General features: G+C 40.5%; 1 long non-coding RNA gene across 2 annotated transcripts; it reads left to right on the top strand.

Annotated features, from left to right (window-relative positions):
• The first annotated feature begins 91 nt into the window (after positions 1-91).
• LOC144930880 (uncharacterized) lies at positions 92-15047 on the top strand. 2 transcript variants are annotated; one of them, XR_013636343.1, is made up of 5 exons: positions 92-1214; positions 4495-4608; positions 5839-8670; positions 13147-13257; positions 14438-15047. It is a non-coding gene; the product is annotated as an uncharacterized LOC144930880 (long non-coding RNA). The 2 variants fall into 2 exon arrangements; XR_013636342.1 differs by lacking the exons at positions 13147-13257; positions 14438-15047 and having other exon boundaries at positions 5839-9370.
• Positions 15048-17406: the final 2359 nt, after the last annotated feature.

The raw sequence follows: 17406 nt of genomic DNA, 5'->3' as shown, positions 1-17406 counted from the left end.
GGAAGTTTTAGAAGTTAATATAAATTATGGGGCCTCTTGTCAGAAATCAGTGAGATATTGAACCTGCTCATTATTTTGAGGGTAGGCAAGCCAAAAGGAAGAAAAAGAAAAAGCGGAGCCTATTAAAGGAAAGATTTTGTATCAACTGGCACTGGCTGTATCACACCAATTCATCAAACTGAGATAAGCCAGACTCACTTTCCCAATTTAGACCAAACGCCAGGGCAAGTCTAACTGACGCAAACAGTAACATGTATCCAAAGCTTGGCAGTTATATTGGAGAAATCCTTTCTAAATCCAGCAGTGTTTTACACATACACTGTACATGCTTTCCTTGAATGTTAAAGCATGACTCGCTACTTTTTCTACTTCTGCTTTCCTTGGACAAGTATGTTACAGCTTCTCAGTGAATTGGCCACAACTACTGCCAAAGGCAGCTATGCACCACCATATTCTCTCTTGCATGGTCTGAAACTGAGCTCTCTTCTCAGTGTATGAAAGTCTATGGGTATAGCACCAATCAACAGCAGATTATGATCCTGAGGCTGAAGTTTTTCCAGTGACAGCAGAAGTGGCATCAAATGGAGCATCATGAAGAGAAGCAGACTATATTGGGAAACCTCTCTTCCGTGCAACAACAAAGCCAAACTTTCTGAGCCTGCCATGGGAGAATGAAGGCTATGTCCCCACAGAGGGTGAAGGTGAAGTGTTTGTACCATCTTTGTTAGAACGTTTGTTTTTTTCACAGCTACAAGAAGGACCTTTCACATGCTCTTTTTAAAAATTCATTTTATAGGACACATGCAGTTGTATATGTTCTCCATTTTTGATACTGAGTGCTGTACAGACTACCTAGCTGCTGAGCCACCCAGAGAAACCCATGCCAAAAAAACCCTTTAAATTAGAAATGGCCTTGAGATAAAAGCCATCTACTCTGTTTACTTGATTCATAAACAACTATCACTGAAGGTGAACTGAAAAGGCTTTTGATTTTTCCTGTCAAGATCTGAGGTCAGGCTTCTGTGTTTTCACTGCCATACCTGATCACTAATACTAATAGGTCAGACTGCTACATGCTTCTTCTTAAATCTCTGGGGGTTTGGCATGTGATACTAGGAAATACAAAATCTTTATGAAGGCAGACAACATCCAAAACTGAGTAGCTGTTAATGGCACTCAGAGAGCTGCAGCTGAAGATCATAATTTATCAGCAGGTAAGTAAAGGAAGAGCTGGTTTTCAACTCCTTTGTTTTAACTGTATTTAATAATCATTTTAAAGGCCACACATACATTTTGATATTGGGTTGGGGACCTAATAAAATAGTTAGATTTATTTTCTCTCAGTCTGTTTTACATTTAAGAGGACTTTTAAACAAATCAAATCACATTACTAGTACAATACCTAATGACTGTACACTGCTTTAACATTTTTAAATGAAAGGTGCTATGAAAGTGCCTATTACTATTAAACTGAGATACAAGTCAGCTTCATTAATCCACTTACATGAGTAGTCTTGTTGCAATATATGGCCCCAATCCTGCAAAATCTTAAGCATGTGCTTAACTTTACTCACTGACAGCAGGCTCACTGGGACTATGGGTAAAGGTAAATATATGTGGAAATCACTACAGGATTGGGACCCATAAGGCAGCGAAGGAAGATTTTCCAGTACCAATTCTTAAAAATAAGGTCCTAATTTCCCAAGATTTCATTTTAAAGGACCTACTTAGGATGTGAAATGAAATAAAGGTGTCTTCAGAAGTGCAACTGAAAATATTAGTTTTCTTTTGTGTATGTCCTTCTGCACTCCTAAGGTAGTATTCCAGCCAACTGCAAGGACATATTTTCAAAGACTGTGCTCATTATTGCCCACTGCTCAGAATCCCCTTGCTCATTAATGCATATCCCCTCCAGTCTGTTCTCTCATTTATAGGCATTGTAAACAGCTCTGACAGCATGTTTTCCCTCTTCGTTCAAACAATGGCCTTTGTAACAGAAAATTAACAAGTGAACATTTACTTTTAATGATCCTGAGGAAAATTCCTATTTAATTTAAAAATAAAATATGATCATGTGTTTGCCAAGCCTCTGCTTTAATGCCTCACTATATAAATTATAGCTTGTTATCTTAATACCTCTGCAAAAGAGTTCAAAAATTAAAACCCAGAGGAAAAACACACAACAATTGTTTTCTAAATAAATTATGAAAAAATGTGAGGTCCCAGGAAGTAGTGTGATCTAGCTATTGAAATAGAAGAGTGGGAGTCAGGTCTCCTGGGTTCTATTCCATGCTTTGCCATTGATTCACTGGGTCACCTTGGGCAAGTAACTGAACCTCCGTGCACCTCAGCAGTATGTTTTTAAAATGGGAACCATCGTACTTGCCTGCCACACAGGCTGTTGTAAGAATTAGTTAATGGGCTCAGTTCCTCTCCCACTGTGAGTCTGCCTTTGACTGATACTATCAGCTTCAATCTAAGTGGCATTTCCCCCAACATTTGTGACATTCTTTTCCCTCATCATGTGAAAGGAACTGTAGAAATGCAAAGTATCTTTATATTTATTTTATATTAGTCACGCATAAAAGCTGTACAGTCAGAATGTAGCTAATTACAGTCCTCAAAATATGTACACAGGTACGACCTTCTGCTTGTCTGCTATGCTACAAAACAAAAGACAAGCATTGACCACCTCCTTCCATCTATCGCCATATGTTCTTGTCATGAGGTAGAGCGCAGTAGGTGGTCCCAGTGTGACGTGTACCTTTCGCTGCAATTAATGCAAGTGTCGTGTGCTACAGGAATATCTGATAGACTAACAAGCAAAACATGAACAATAGCAGGCAGGAGGGCACGCCAGGCAACAAAGAAAGGAACAGGGTTGTGGGGGGAAAAGAGAGAAGCATTTATGGGTGAGAGAGACAGCCATTGGAAAGAAAACTGGTGTGTACTACTGGGAAAAGTGATAGGAGTGGCCTTGGGACAATTCTGGCTACAGGCTTCAATACCTAATCACTGTTCAGAATACCTGTCAAAAAAGATTTGCAACCCTAGCTTTATACTTTATAGCCTAGACACATTCAGATCTTAACCCTTTTGCTGCTGCTTTTCCATTGCATTTAACGTACTGATCGCTAACACAATCAGCAACGGAGAAGGTGCATTGTACCAGGCTGTATCTAGACAGGGATTCCAGTTCTGTCCTGCGCAGATCATTGTTGGTCACATGCACAGAGATATGGCTGATTACAGGGTTCTGCCTTTTCTCCTTGTTTCCAGCTGAGGGGAACAAAACAGATAAGGGAGGTGAAAGTATAGAGTGAAAGGAGACCCAATGTTAACTGTTTCAAAAGGTGCTCAGTATGATCACAGATGTGAAGGTATGTGGCTCACAAAACAATCTCTATTAAGATGTGGGAACCTGTGATATAAGCTATTTAGCAGCAGCCAAACAGCTAAAATGATTATAAGATCAGATTTTTTTTTTAACTTTTTTATTTACTCAGCAATTATTAGGGGATTGAATAGAGAAATAGGGACTTCTCCATGCTCGGTCCAAATGAGATGCCAGAATTAGACTCCATGCACAGTAGATTGTGGAGATGCTCGAAATATTATCATATGTGCACTGCGGGACTCCTCAAACTTCGCTTCCCCTTTGGCATGCTCCCCCATCTGTAGGCATCACAGCATTGGTTTAGTGTGGAATATTCTCAAGTGCCTTAGGGTATGTCTACACTGTGTGCTTCCTTTGATGGCCGTGTAGCGTACATAGTCACGTAGCCCCCTTAGCATGGGTATAAATAGCAGTGTAGACTCTGAGGCTTAGGTGTTTAAAGACGCACCTGAAGGATGTGGATATGTATTCGCATACAAACCCTACACATCTCTCTATTTGTCCAACCTGTGGCTCCCTATCTACACTGCTATTTTCAGCCGTGTAGTGTCCTGCTGCCTTCCTGCTGCTGGAGCCTTTCCCTGCTGCCGGAAAGACTCCATCAGTGAGGAAAGGCACCAGCGGTGGGAAGGCAGCAGGAAAAGGCAGCCTTTCCCCATGGCCTCCCCTCTGCCCGAGCCTTTCACTGACGTGTACCTACACACTGCAGTATAGACGCTTTTCACTGTGACATGTAGCTACATGTACACTATAAACCACCAACACTAGTATGTGGTATAGATGTGGCATAAGTAGCTTAGGAGCACAGTTGCCATTGAAAATCAACAGGACTTGTGCTCCTAAATTTCTTAGGGTCTTTTGAAAAATCTCACCCTTTCCTTCTGTTCACAGATTATCTTTGTGAACATAGGAATTAGAGACTTAATTTTTCTTAAAATAAAGAAATCAGATTCTGGAACACCATGTAATAGCATTTTCTAGAAAGATCACTAGCACATTGAACCACCAAGACCCATGTAAATATTATTCATCATAGTACATGCAACATAAAAATGAAGAGACCACAAAAAGCTACCATGTCCTTCCTTTTATTACAGGCACACTCTCCACTCAATATGCAGCAGGATTGACATTTCGTAAAGGGCACGAAAGCTGTCAAATCTAATACGATGCTTGTATCCTACTGGACTGCCATAGTCACTCACAAACAGGTAAGTTCCAGTCCAGCTCACCCTCTCTTCTTGTTAATGTTCAACTGGCTTCAACATTATACATAAATCTTTTTGTTTGTTTTCTGTGAACATTCATTTGAGTAATTTTTTGTTCTCTTGAATGTTCATGTAAAACGAATACTTGTAAGATGTATTCACATGGCAGAAATATTTAGATGGCCATCTTGAATCTCTTTGATTTTCCTCAGACTGTTTATAAAAGTTTTAATCATCCAATCAGGGAGCAGAAGCAATACCATCTGACCTTAGGGACCAATCATATACCATGAATTAAAAATAGAAACAAATGCAGAGGTGAGGCAAAATGTTCTTGAGCAACTTGTAAATTTAAATATGTTCATTCAAAGAGCCTGTTGACCAGTTTCAAAGAATGAAAAAATCAAAAGGCTTTTCACATACAATTCACAACTAGAAAAAAAGGACTAAATTTATCAAATAAATGATTCACTGTAAATAGTTTGCCCAATTTTAGAACATCCTCAGCTTTAACATTTAATTAAATAGCTTTGATCAGTTTGTCCTTTTTTGAAAGAAACTAGTAAAACTATTTGTTTTGTTATGTATTTATTAGATTTCTTGGAGTAAACATCTTGTTGGGGAAAAAAGTACATGCTATTTTGCTGTATCTGACTAACTGAACAATGATGGTGAAGAGAAATAGCCTAAATGAGTCATGTTATCTAGTACTCAGACAAAGCATTTTAATTTTAATAATGACAATGCTGACAGCTACAGTACTGCTTTAGCTCAGACTGGCTTGTAAATAATTAACCATTGTTATATAACAACTTGGGTTTTGATAGCTCTATTAATTTCACAGTCAGAGTGATGCCATTTAAAGCATGATATTTGTTACAATTAAACAAATAGCAATGATAAAAACATCAAGATTGGGGTTGTCTACCCACAACCTAACTGGGTCCCAGAAACCTCTTGTATCACAAGAGTTAGCAAGCAAAAACAAGCAGAATACTGTAGCTTCTGTAATACAAAACACTGATGGAAATATTAAAGAAGTTGCAAATACCACCTAATAATAATAAGAAGAAGAATTTACAAGTTTGACTAATGATTAGCGAATCTCAAACAATTTTGCTTTCAGTTCAGGTAAGTAGCCGGAACCTGAAGGGGTCAAATTCTGTTCTCAGCTACCATGATATAAGGGTTCAGCCCTGCAACCATTCCTTAAGCTACTTGTCATTACTACAGGCCCGATTCTGCTGTGTGCCATCATGGACTCTCATTCAAGTCAATGGAACTGAGGACTTTAAGAACCTTGCAGCACCAGGCCCTTGGTGAGTATTCCCACTGAATCCAAGTGGATTAATTAACCCAGAAAAAGGTCCACTGACTCCAGTGTACACCTGGAGCAACTGTGAGAACATTTCCTTTGTAAAGTAAGTATCTTTTATGTGCCAAACTATTATGTAGCTCATTAAAGTACTCAGTAAAGTATTCTGCACTGGTGGACCTGGTCCTTAATCAGGCATATACCTAGTTCACCCATTGGGAATTTTACCTGAGTGTGGACTACTGGATTAGGCTCAATACCTGTACATTCTACCTGACATAACAAAGAGATATCCAGCTTCTTTTAGTATTCAGCTCTGAGTCCTCCACATTTTTGGATGCCTCTTCCTGCTGCATTCTGTCTTGTGAGTGGAGAGAAGTCTGCACTCTGGGAGCCTATGGCCTGGTCCAAAGTGGGTTGAAACTAGTAGAAAGACTCCCATTGACTTCAGTGGGCTTTAGAATAGTCTCCTGCTCTCCCAACAGACATTCCCTCCAGCAATGTTCTGGCCTAGATAAAGTAGGGCGAAATGGGGCACATAAGTGTATTAAATAATCCCTTGTTTCAATTTACCACAGGCATCTCTGGGCAAAACGTTTGACTGCAAATGTTATATTTGAGAACAGAACAGTTATATTATTTCATAGATTTAAATAGATTTTGTGCAGGGTTTGAAGTTGTCCTGACAGATAAAATGTTTTACATTAGCCTAATATTTTACCAAATTCCATATTAACTAATAACCCTCCTTTCTAACCATTCTAATGATTATTTTTGCACACTAAGTGTTGCTTACATTCCACTTAAATTACTGTCACACTACACTAATATTCTTTGACACTTTGAGAGTAGCTACTTATTTCCAGGAGACCAATCCTGCAGTCCAGACTCAGTCAAAACTCCTGATGAAGTCAATGGGAGATTTTTTCTGAGTAAAGACTAAAAAGCTAATGGATAGCGCCTTAGCCTCCAGAAAACAGACACTGTCTCAGAGCAGTAGCCATGCAATCATAGGGTGTGCATGTGGTGCTGTCTGGAAACCTTATTTAGCAGCAATAAACAAATCACATTATTAGTCTGTCGTGCTTGAAACAGCTCATCTGCATCACAAAAGACAACATCTGCTATGTACCTAGGTCCAGTACGGTTGATAAAGTAAATCAGAAGTAGAAAAAGTTTGCACACTCAATTTCTTTATGCCTGATTTCATTGTAGAGAGTGTTCTAGCTTGCTCATCCTTAACTGAAACAAAAGCAATTGTCAGTACATACAATGTAGTCCTTTATGGACTCAGCAAATTTTCCCTATCATTAATGCACAAACTGCGATTTTAACTAGTCAGTTTTGTATATATATTTGGGGGATCAAATTACATATTTTAATTATCCAGCTGCATAGTTTGTTGATTGAGCTGCATATCTTAATAACTTGGAATAACAGATTTCCACGCACATTGTTACCTACATATAGTGCTTCACTAATTGAGCTGCATGCTTTATGAACTGTGCTAATTGAACTGTATAACTCAGTTGCTGGATTCTTATATACTGTACTGAGCTGATCAAACTTCACTGAGTAGTTGGATTTGTGCAATTTGAGCTGCGTGCTTTACAAATTGAGTATTTTACTAGTTCAGCTGCATTCTTCACTTCTTGGATTGTTGCATACTTTTCCATCCTTAATGTACTCACATGGGTTGAAACCTGTACCAAAGACCACTTGCCTTAAGCAAGGACCTTTGGACTGGTATCCAGTAAAAATGTATTCAACCTTTGCTGGCTCCTCGTGTGGAAGCTTAAGAGCAATTTCACTGTAATACTGTCATAACCATACAGCTAAGGGTAGCCTAGAATTCCTCCTTACCTGTGTAAGCAGTGTCAGGATGAGCTCCACCCTGACATCTGGTGGTGAGGTGTGGCAAGTTGTGGAAAAGAACTTCAGGGGCCGATCTCATTTGCATAGGCACACCCACCACGCCTAGAATGAGACCATAGCTGCCCAAATGGTCACTTTGGCTGCTGTGGGATCCCCAGTGTCTCTGTTATTGGGGCACGAAGAATAAATTGTTATTACCCTGATTATGGGAACTGTGCTTGGAACTGTACGTGGCCTTTTGTTATAATGGAGGGATTCACCATCAACTAAGTAGCACTCGCTAGGCAAGGGTCATGGGTTCCAAAACTGTGTGAATGGAGAGAGGCTGGGGACAAGTATTAATACTTAGTGGCATGGGCCCCTTGGTGAGGGCCTTATATGCTAATTGCACTTCCTCCTCTCTCCACTGTGGAATATCAGAGCTAATTTTGATTTCATTAGAAGTCTAGTTATAGGCTGCTGAGCTCACTTTGGGCTGACAGTGCACCAGCACTGGGGCTCCCCTATTATAAGCTGAATTCACCTAAGAGCTGAAATCACTGAGTGTTGTGTTAAGTAGTGGGGGAGCCTGAAGATATATTGTGGAGCAGTTTGCGGGACGGCTGGTGAAGCAGTTCGACGCGGCGCAGTGTGTGGATGGCAGGAGCTGCTTGTGGGCCGTGGAGCTGAGCGAAGGAGTTCGTGGGGCGGCTGGCGGAGCGGAGCGCAGCTGAGCGAAGGAGTTCGTGGGGCGGCTGGCGGAGCGGAGCGCAGCTGAACGAAGGAGTTCGTGGGGCGGCTGGAGGAGCGGAGCGCAGCTGAGCGAAGGAGTTTGTGGGGCGGCTGGCGGAGTGGAGCGCCGCTATGGAGCTATGGGGCGGTCAGCTTCAGATCACGTAAGGTGCCTCTTACCCCTGTCCCATTTCCACCCAGGTTGGGAGGTAAAGCTCCGCAGATAAACTTTCGAACTCTGGGGCTGCCCTGACCAGGGACAGAGACTTTTGGGGCATTGGACTTTTGGGACTTTGGGTGATTTGGGGTTGCTGGACTCAAGAACCAAAGGGAAAAGGGCATGCCCCAATTTGCCTGGGGTGGGTTTTTTGCTCATGGGTTGTGTTATGAATCCTGTTGGTGGTGTTTCCCCAACATAATGCCACATTGTTTCTCTCTGTTATTAAAAGACTTTTGCTACACTCAGACTATGTGCTTGCGAGAGGGGAAATATTGCCTCTTGGAGGCGCCCAGCAGGGGTGGTATATATTGGTCCCAGGTCACTGGGTGGGGGCTCGAGCCGGTTTGCATTGTGTTATTGGAATGGAACCCCTAGATATTGAACCCAGCCCTTGTTGCTGCCAACTCTGACGGGCAGAAGGGTTACACCTGTAAGGGGCTAAGAAGCTCAGATAACTTGTTTGGCACCTGACCAAAAGGACCAATGGGGAAAGAAGATACTTTCAAATCTTGGGGGGGTGGGAGGAAGGCTTTGTTGTGGGTGTTCTCTTGGGAAGCAGAGAAGCATCAGGTCAGAAAATTCCTTTTCCGACAAACCATCCTAAAAGTCTTTCATATTACAAAAATTGTAAGTAAAAGCCAGGCAAGGTGTGTTAGATTATCTTTTGTTTTGCTTGTGAATTTTTCCTTTGCTGGAAGGAAGTTTATTCCTGTTTTTTGTAATTTTGAAACTAAGCCTAGAGGAAGGTCTGCTGTGTTTTTGAATCTTTTGTTACCCTGTAAAGTTATTTTCCATCCTAATTTTACAGAGGTGATTTTTAACGGTTTTTTTTTAAATAAAATCCTTCTTTTAAGAACCTGACTGATTTCTCTATTGTCCTAAGACCCAGGGGTTTGGGTCTGTCATCACTTTATAACCAGTTGGTTAGGATATTATTCTCAAGCCTCCCCAGGAAAGGGGGTGTAAGGCTTGGGGGGATATTTTGGGGGAATAGGAACTCCAAGTGGTCCTTTCCCTGATTCTTTGTTAAATCACTTGGTGGTGGCAGCGTACCCTCCAAGGGCAAAGAATTTGTGCCTTGGGGAAGTTTTAATCTAAGCTGATAGAAATAAGCTTAGGAGGTCTTTCATGCAGGTCCCCATATGTGTACCCTAGAGTTCAGAGTTGGGAGGGAACCCTGAAAAATATGTAGGGCAGTTGTTCCCAAATTGTGGTCCATAGAGAACTATGTGCTCACATGGCACTGATTCCACCTCCTTGTTTCCAGCTGCTTCGGCTTTTCTCTGTGAAGAAGAGCAAGAAGTCTTGTAAGAGCACTTGGAAACAAGGAGAAGGAGCCAGCCTAGATATTTAACTAAGAAATCCTGATGCTCTCAGCTACACAGATGTAAAGGCTCAGTCTGTTGGGGGCTGTGGTTGTTACAGAGGAGGAATTCAGGAAATGAGCTGTCTGGGGAAAAGACTGTCTCATTACCTGTTTTTGAACAGCTCCCAGCACAATACTCTCATTCTGATTAGGGCCTTTAAATACTACCGTAACGTAAGTGATTAATCATAAGAATTGCCCTCCAGAACTGGTGGTACCAACCACACAGGATATTAAGGTACGTATATCAATATTACAGAAGTAACAATACAGGAATTTTCCTAACTTTTTCAAAAGATAAGGGGGGAGAGAGAAAAGCAATAAGTGTCTATAACATGCTATGTGAGTATATGTGTCTTTCTCTCTGTCCTTCCACAGCCACCCTCTTCTGGATACAATGTCTAAAAGTGTGTGAAATAGTTGCTCTCTGCTGATTAAACAATTAAATATTTAATTTAAATATACATGCTATAGTAGTGGTGATTAAAACGTGAGCCCACATTGCCCTCGAGTGGTAATCTATCCTGGCTATAGTGCCTAATTATTAAGCTGCAGCCACTAGAGAGCAAAATGATCTCACAATTTGGAGATGCCCCTGCAATACAGTAGATCTCTAGCCCCTAGCAGGTGCAGTTACTAATATACTATGCAAGTACAAATGTTTCACATAGGACAGCTGGCAGACAGTAGTTTTCAAACAGACAGAATGATAATTTAGGGCAAAGTTCTTCTCAAAACTAGATATGTATCAGCACACACTTAAACCATAGAGTTCCACTGATCTCAGGAGGAATTGTGCATATGAAACAAACATGCATTACCAATTTCTATTTATGTAGTTCTACAGGGGAGCATGGTGTTTTAAGGACAAATAAGAAGAAAATTTCTTCCCTGAAGAATTATAATTTAAATTGGAGCACCAAAAACAAATTATGGTAACATTTACTTAGTGGTTTGGGGAAGGCAGACATTAAAAAATAAAGGGAGAAGGAAAATATCTCTTGAAGAGAAATTATTTACCTGAATTCAGATCAGATACAATGTGGCTATGTAGCTTCCTTTCTGGTACAGATTTTTGCTTGCTAGTTTTGCAGTAGAAGACTTCAGTACAGATAAAAGATCCTCACAGTTTAGAGGATTGTGTTATTATTAATTATTATTATTATTATTATTATGGAGGTACAGTCGCGACGTGCTAGCTAAGGGTACATTAATATTCTATTGTAAGCCTTATTTTGACATCACCCCATCTAACTTTTGATTTGAGTAAAAAAATTGTGAACGTAACTGTGTGGAATATAGGTTGGGAGAACAGGTTTTACAGACAGTTCCATAATCCTAGGATACCTAGTTTTCACACACAATTTAATCATAAACTAGCACTTTTCAAAAGATTATTTTAGTATTTCATGAATTTTTTTCTGCATTTTCTCAGCCCAGAATACAGTTTTAATACTTGTCTCCCCTCCCATTGGTATTTGCATTGCTTGGTGTAGACACTCCAAAATAAGTTACTGAGCTTTAAAAAGAGAGAAATAACAAATTATCATAATTAAACAGGTCTCTTTCACATGAACTGCCACTGGCCTATAAAGAGATAAATGCCAGTTAATAGTCTCTACCACCTCCTCAATTCTATCCAGAATGGGCCCCAGCTTCACCAAGAATCCATGATTCCCAAACATCTCCAGTCTTTGTTATTTCCTCTTTCCATGCCCTTTTTGCTGCATCCTGGCTAATCCTATCACCTCCATCCCACCAAAATGTCACACAGCTACTAGTGAGTACTCCAATACAAATAAGACTCATTGAACTTTCACAATATATTGCAGAGAATCAATTTTTTTCTTGTAAATTAAAAATGCAAACCAATAATCTCTATTATATAAACCAACATCTGGTCCTTTGTGTTCACAATATGATTCTGTAGTTCTTTCCCACAAGGTTTGAATTTATCGAGTACTGAAGCATACACATTGCATAAAAATCAAGAAATAGCAAATTGAATGTTCACCTTTCATGCTCAGCTCTGCAGTAAAAACGATTCAATTTCGCTGTCAAATACATTAGGGAGAAAAAGTACAAAATAGAGATAAATCAGATTAACACTTTCAAAGATAAATGGTATTTCAACCAAATTTAATCTTGCATTGGCAAAGTGCAAACTCATTTCAAAACATCTACTGTACATGGGATACTCAGCAGAGAACTAGTTATAATCATTTTGTAATTGCATTAGTGTGGGGAGGTTTTCAGCTAGACCAGAGGTGGGCAAGCTACGGCCCACGGGCCACATCCAGCCCACGGGACCATCCTGCCTGGCCCTTGAGCTCCTGGCTGGGGAGGCTAGCCCCTGGCCCCTCCCCTGATGTCCCCCGTCCCCGCAGCTACGCCGCCACGTGGGCAGCGGGGCTGTGAGCTCCTGCTGCTCTGAGCAGCATGGTAATGGGGCGGTGGTGGTGTGCGCATGGCGATGAGGGGGTTGGGTAGGGGGCCCCAGGGGGCAGATAGGGGACAAGGAGCGGTTGGATGGGGCAGAGGTTCTGCGGCAGTTGGGAACGGGGGGGGGGGGTTGGATGGGAGTCCCGGGGGGCCTATCAGGGGGTGGGTGGGGTGGATAGGGGCCAGGGGGCAGTCAGGGGACAGGGAGCAGGTGGGTTGGATAGGGGGTGGGATTCCGGGGGAGGGGGGGAGTTTGGGGCAGGGGGTCCTGGGAGGGAGCGGTCAGGAGACAAGGAGCAGGTGGGGTTGGATGGGTCGGGGGTTCAGAGGGGGACAGTCGGCGGCGGGAAGTGGGAGGGGGTGAACAGGGGGCAGGGGCCAGGCTGTTTGGTGGCACAGCCTTCCCTACCTGGCCCTCCATACATACACCCCGATATGGCCCTTGGGCCAAAAAGTTTGCCCACCCCTGAGCTAGACTCATGGGGCAATGGAGCAATTTAGATCTGAGGTTAGGAGCTGGAATTCCAGTATCCAGTCCAATTGAGTTTAACCATAAAAGTTGTTTATTCCTTCTGTTCAAGCTAGTTTACCCCTCTGCTCTTCACTTAACAGAAAATGACTCTCCATGATTCTTGCTTGTCAAAAAGAACAAGAGTAAAGGAAGAGAGCTGGAAAGGAGATAAAAATTATACAAACTAGAAGCCTGATACTAACCATTTCCAGGTAAGCTACTCTGAGGTCCTGGATCCCAATCCAGCAGAGCACTTAAAAGTTTAACTATGTGAGTATTAATCCCACTGAATTCTATACTATGCACAAGCCTGATCCACTACTCATTGAAATGGATAGGAGTATGCCCATAGGCTGCAGTGGGCTTCAGATTGAGACACACGTGCTTAAAGTTAAACATATGTACACGTGCTTCACTAGATCAGGATCCTCATGCTCAACACCTGTCAAGATAAGGCCCCATGACAGTATAAATAGGGATTATGAGTTAAATTCATTGCTTACATAACTGAACGCTGCCTCATTGAAGTCAAAGATATGCATATAACCTATTGACTTTAGTAGGGTTGTACAAGAGAAGCTGGCTCAATATTTTTAGGGTTAAATCTGATGAAACACAGCTTTGAACTCCATCTTTAAATCTCTTGGGTTTAAATTTAGTTTTAAATCCAAATTCCAAACTTTTATTAATTCTTGCCAGTAGCTCTGCTTAGTCCAATAAGCTTTGCCAACTCTTGCAACTCTGGCAGCAGGTAGGCGAGGTAAAGATGGCACCGTCTTCTAAATAATTTCAAATATCAATTCCATTTTCTCCTACCACATAAATTCAAAATATTTTAATTGTAACAATATCACTGCCTTTTTCCCAGGGTTGGAAAAAAGAACATATCAAAATTATGTTGGCATTATTTCACCTTTAAAAAGTGATAAGCCCCATTGTGTATATAATGTCTCTTTGAGGCTGGTAACTACAGCACCTCTGCTCTGTGCTACCTATACAAAAGTTAACATGTCATGCAAACACAGACAATGAAGATATTTTATTTTTTAATATCAAGGCAACAAAGACATTCATAAATGTTAAATCCCTTGGACTAATGTATAATTCATTCTGTGATGTGCCAGTTGAACAAAATTCAGGTTTCAGAGTAACAGCCGTATTAGTCTGTATTCGCAAAAAGAAAAGGAGTACTTGTGGCACCTTAGAGACTAACCAATTTATTTGAGCATAAGCTGTAGCTCACGAAAGGTGCCACAAGTACTCCTTTTCTTTTTGAACAAAATTGTATCTATAAATATATAATGTTGTACAGTACTTTTTTTAAAATGTAGTTTATAAAATAATTGGCTTTCATTCACCAGATCATCTTCTCCTTATACATTTTTTTTTCAGTGGACATCAGGAATTGCAGTTCATGACTCAAGAGATACGTACATTTTCAAGCCTGAGTAAACTGGCCCCTGGTAATGTTTTACCACACAAACAATGGAATAGCAAAAGAACTGAAAATCTACAATTACCAGTACACTTACCTCTGACTTGGGCTGTGAGACCTGGGCATTAGAGCTGTATGGATATTTCAACTAGAATCATCAAAATACTCTAAATATTCCTTGGATTGAGTGTGAACTGTTTCCAGAATCTGTCACTGGTTTGCTCAAATTTTGTTTGGGTTCATGAACTGCTTATAGAGGTATATTGCTAAATGTTTTGCTCTCTCTTGTTGTCTGTATGTTTTATCAGACTACTGTTTGCAATGTAGTTCAAGTTCAATCCTGGTTCTTTCAGGCTGGTCACATATGGAAATTCACATGCTAGAAGTCATAAGGGTCTTGATTTTCTGAAGTGCTGAGCACCTATAAATCAAACTGCAGTTAATACGAGCTGCAGGTACTCAGCATTTGTGAAAACAAGGCTTGTGGTTCCTATTGGTTGGGCCTTGTGCTCAGAAGGATCAGCCAGTTCTGCAGAGGACATTTTCAGCTGATTTCTCAGGGGAAAGTGGGAGGCTGACAAAAGCTTATGCTCAAATAAATTTGTTAGTCTCTAAAGTGCCACAAGTACTCCTTTTCTTTTTGTGGATACAGACTAACACGGCTGCTACTCTGAAACCTGCATTTAAATTGAGTATCATGAATCAGCTGGAAAACTCAGAAGATCAACCATTTTTCCTGATATCTTTATCTGTTCAGCTGTCAATAGCCTATCATCTTCTCTAACTCCCCTCATTCCAGGGCATAATGTCATTATTATTTATACTTTGGCCCACAGAACAATTTTAATCCAGTTTTACAAGGTGTGTTGTATTTCCCTGAGCTCCAAAGTCTGTAGCTGCATCACTGCTGAAACCCAACCCATTTCTGGTTTTGGCAAACCAGAGTGAATCCATACAAACCCAAACTTTGCCTATGGATTTACTATAGGATTTGATCATTGGATAATTCAAACTTCAAACCCTGCAAATTGTATTTCACATACTAATTTGCAAACATCTTTTAAGTGGAATTTGAAAGGGTGCAAAGACCAGCTGGGCAACACCAGGCATAATAGGCTCTCAGTGAGAATTCCATACAGACAGAGCATACAGGACTCAGACCCTTTGTGAGGAATGACTGAAGTAAGGTCCAAATAGACCAGATATATTAAAAGCAGAGCTGGTAGCCCTGCCTATAGTTAAGGTTGCCCATCACTTTCCATTAAAAGGCCCTGCATTCATGTGCTTTTGATTGTGCCAAACTTAAACTAATTATGTTTAATCAGATTAGTATAAAATAATTAGTTTCATATGGTAAGGAATCCCATGACTTTTTGTGAGAAAGGGTATATAAATGTTAGTATTATAATACAAACTCAAGAGATTCAAGGCATATGAACATAATGTCATATACATGTCATTTTGATGGTGAAATGTAGATCATTTTAGCTTGGAAAATGGTGTCCTATATCTTTAAAACTCCAGTTGAAATAATGCCTCCCTTTTTAACTAACTATACTGACACTAGAGATGGCCAAAATTTTTTAATTAAAAAAATCCAAAAATCCATTTAATCAAAAAGAACTCAGGTTTTTGTGAAAACTTGAAAATAGATTTTTTTTTTGGTTGTTGAACACTTTAAAAAAATCCATTTTTTGTAGGGGAAAATGATTTCCTGACCAGCTCTGACATAAGTAATCATCATATAGGAACTTAGGAAGGATGATACAGGGGCTAGGATGCTAGCCTAGAATTTAAGAGACCCATGTTCAATAGTGCACCACACAGTCACTTAGTTTCTTGTGCCCCATTTCCCCATCTTTAAAATCGGGATAATAGCATTTCCCTATATCAGAAGGGTGTTGTGAAGAAAAAGACAAGTAGGGCATTCAGCTACTATGGTAATGGATGCTATATTCGTGTTTTAGGTAGGTTGTTGTAAGGCACATAAACTATTCCTTCTACAAGTCTAATTCCTATTGTACATGTATAAGAAGCTGTCTGCTTTTGCCAGTCAGCAACAGATGAGTCTCATAGACATAAACAGGGGAAATTTACAGTACCAGGCAAAGTCTGCTCAGCTGCCAAAAACAACAGTGAATCATTGGTTGAGCAGCAATTAAACCAGAACAATAGACCCAAAAGCCTGTCTTTATGCATTTTCCCAACCGTATACTGATTATCCAAGCCTCAAACAATATAGATATAAAGACTCTCAATGAAAATAGAAAGTAAAAGTTTATTAAACATTCAGTATCTTATATAATACTCTTCCCTATTAAAATATTTTTTAAATATTCATCTTTACAACACACCTCTTATGAAGATCACAGGATTGTACATTAGACTGTTTAGTATCTTGGCTCATAGTCTCTGTGCTGTTATTAGAGAAATGCTAAGGTAGCATTTAAGAGTAGCCAGTAACATGTAAAGTATAGCAGACACCACTAAGTGTCAGCAATATAAAGTACAGGCTCTAAAGACATCAGAAATGTCACCACAGTATTCAGAGGGCATAGCAACCATGAAAAATCCCAGTACATTTTTATTTCTCTCGTTTGGTGGATTCACTGCTTGTGAAAGGTGTTAGACTGACAGCCTTGGAAACTGTAGCCCTCTGTGTATCCTCAGGGAAGAGAAAGTACAGTCCAGATTTGGAAAGACCACACCAAGTTCATCCCTAGAGTAAATAGGTGCAACTTCCTCCTTATACCAAGGCTGATCACCCGCCTCTAGGAATGAGAAAGTAGTGCAGTCCCCTTTCCCATTCATTGCTTGGCCTTTCTACTGACACAGCCAGGAAGGGTGTCAATTAGTACCAACTGTGGTGACGGTGTTAGGTATAGACATCTGTTCTCTGGGAACTGAACTCAGATCATCAAACTAT

Source organism: Lepidochelys kempii, chromosome 9 (genome assembly GCF_965140285.1).
Source record: "Lepidochelys kempii isolate rLepKem1 chromosome 9, rLepKem1.hap1, whole genome shotgun sequence".
NCBI classification, from domain to species: Eukaryota; Metazoa; Chordata; order Testudines; family Cheloniidae; genus Lepidochelys; species Lepidochelys kempii.
The sequence above is the reverse complement of the archived record's forward strand: the minus strand, read 5'-3'. Positions and strand labels throughout refer to the sequence as shown.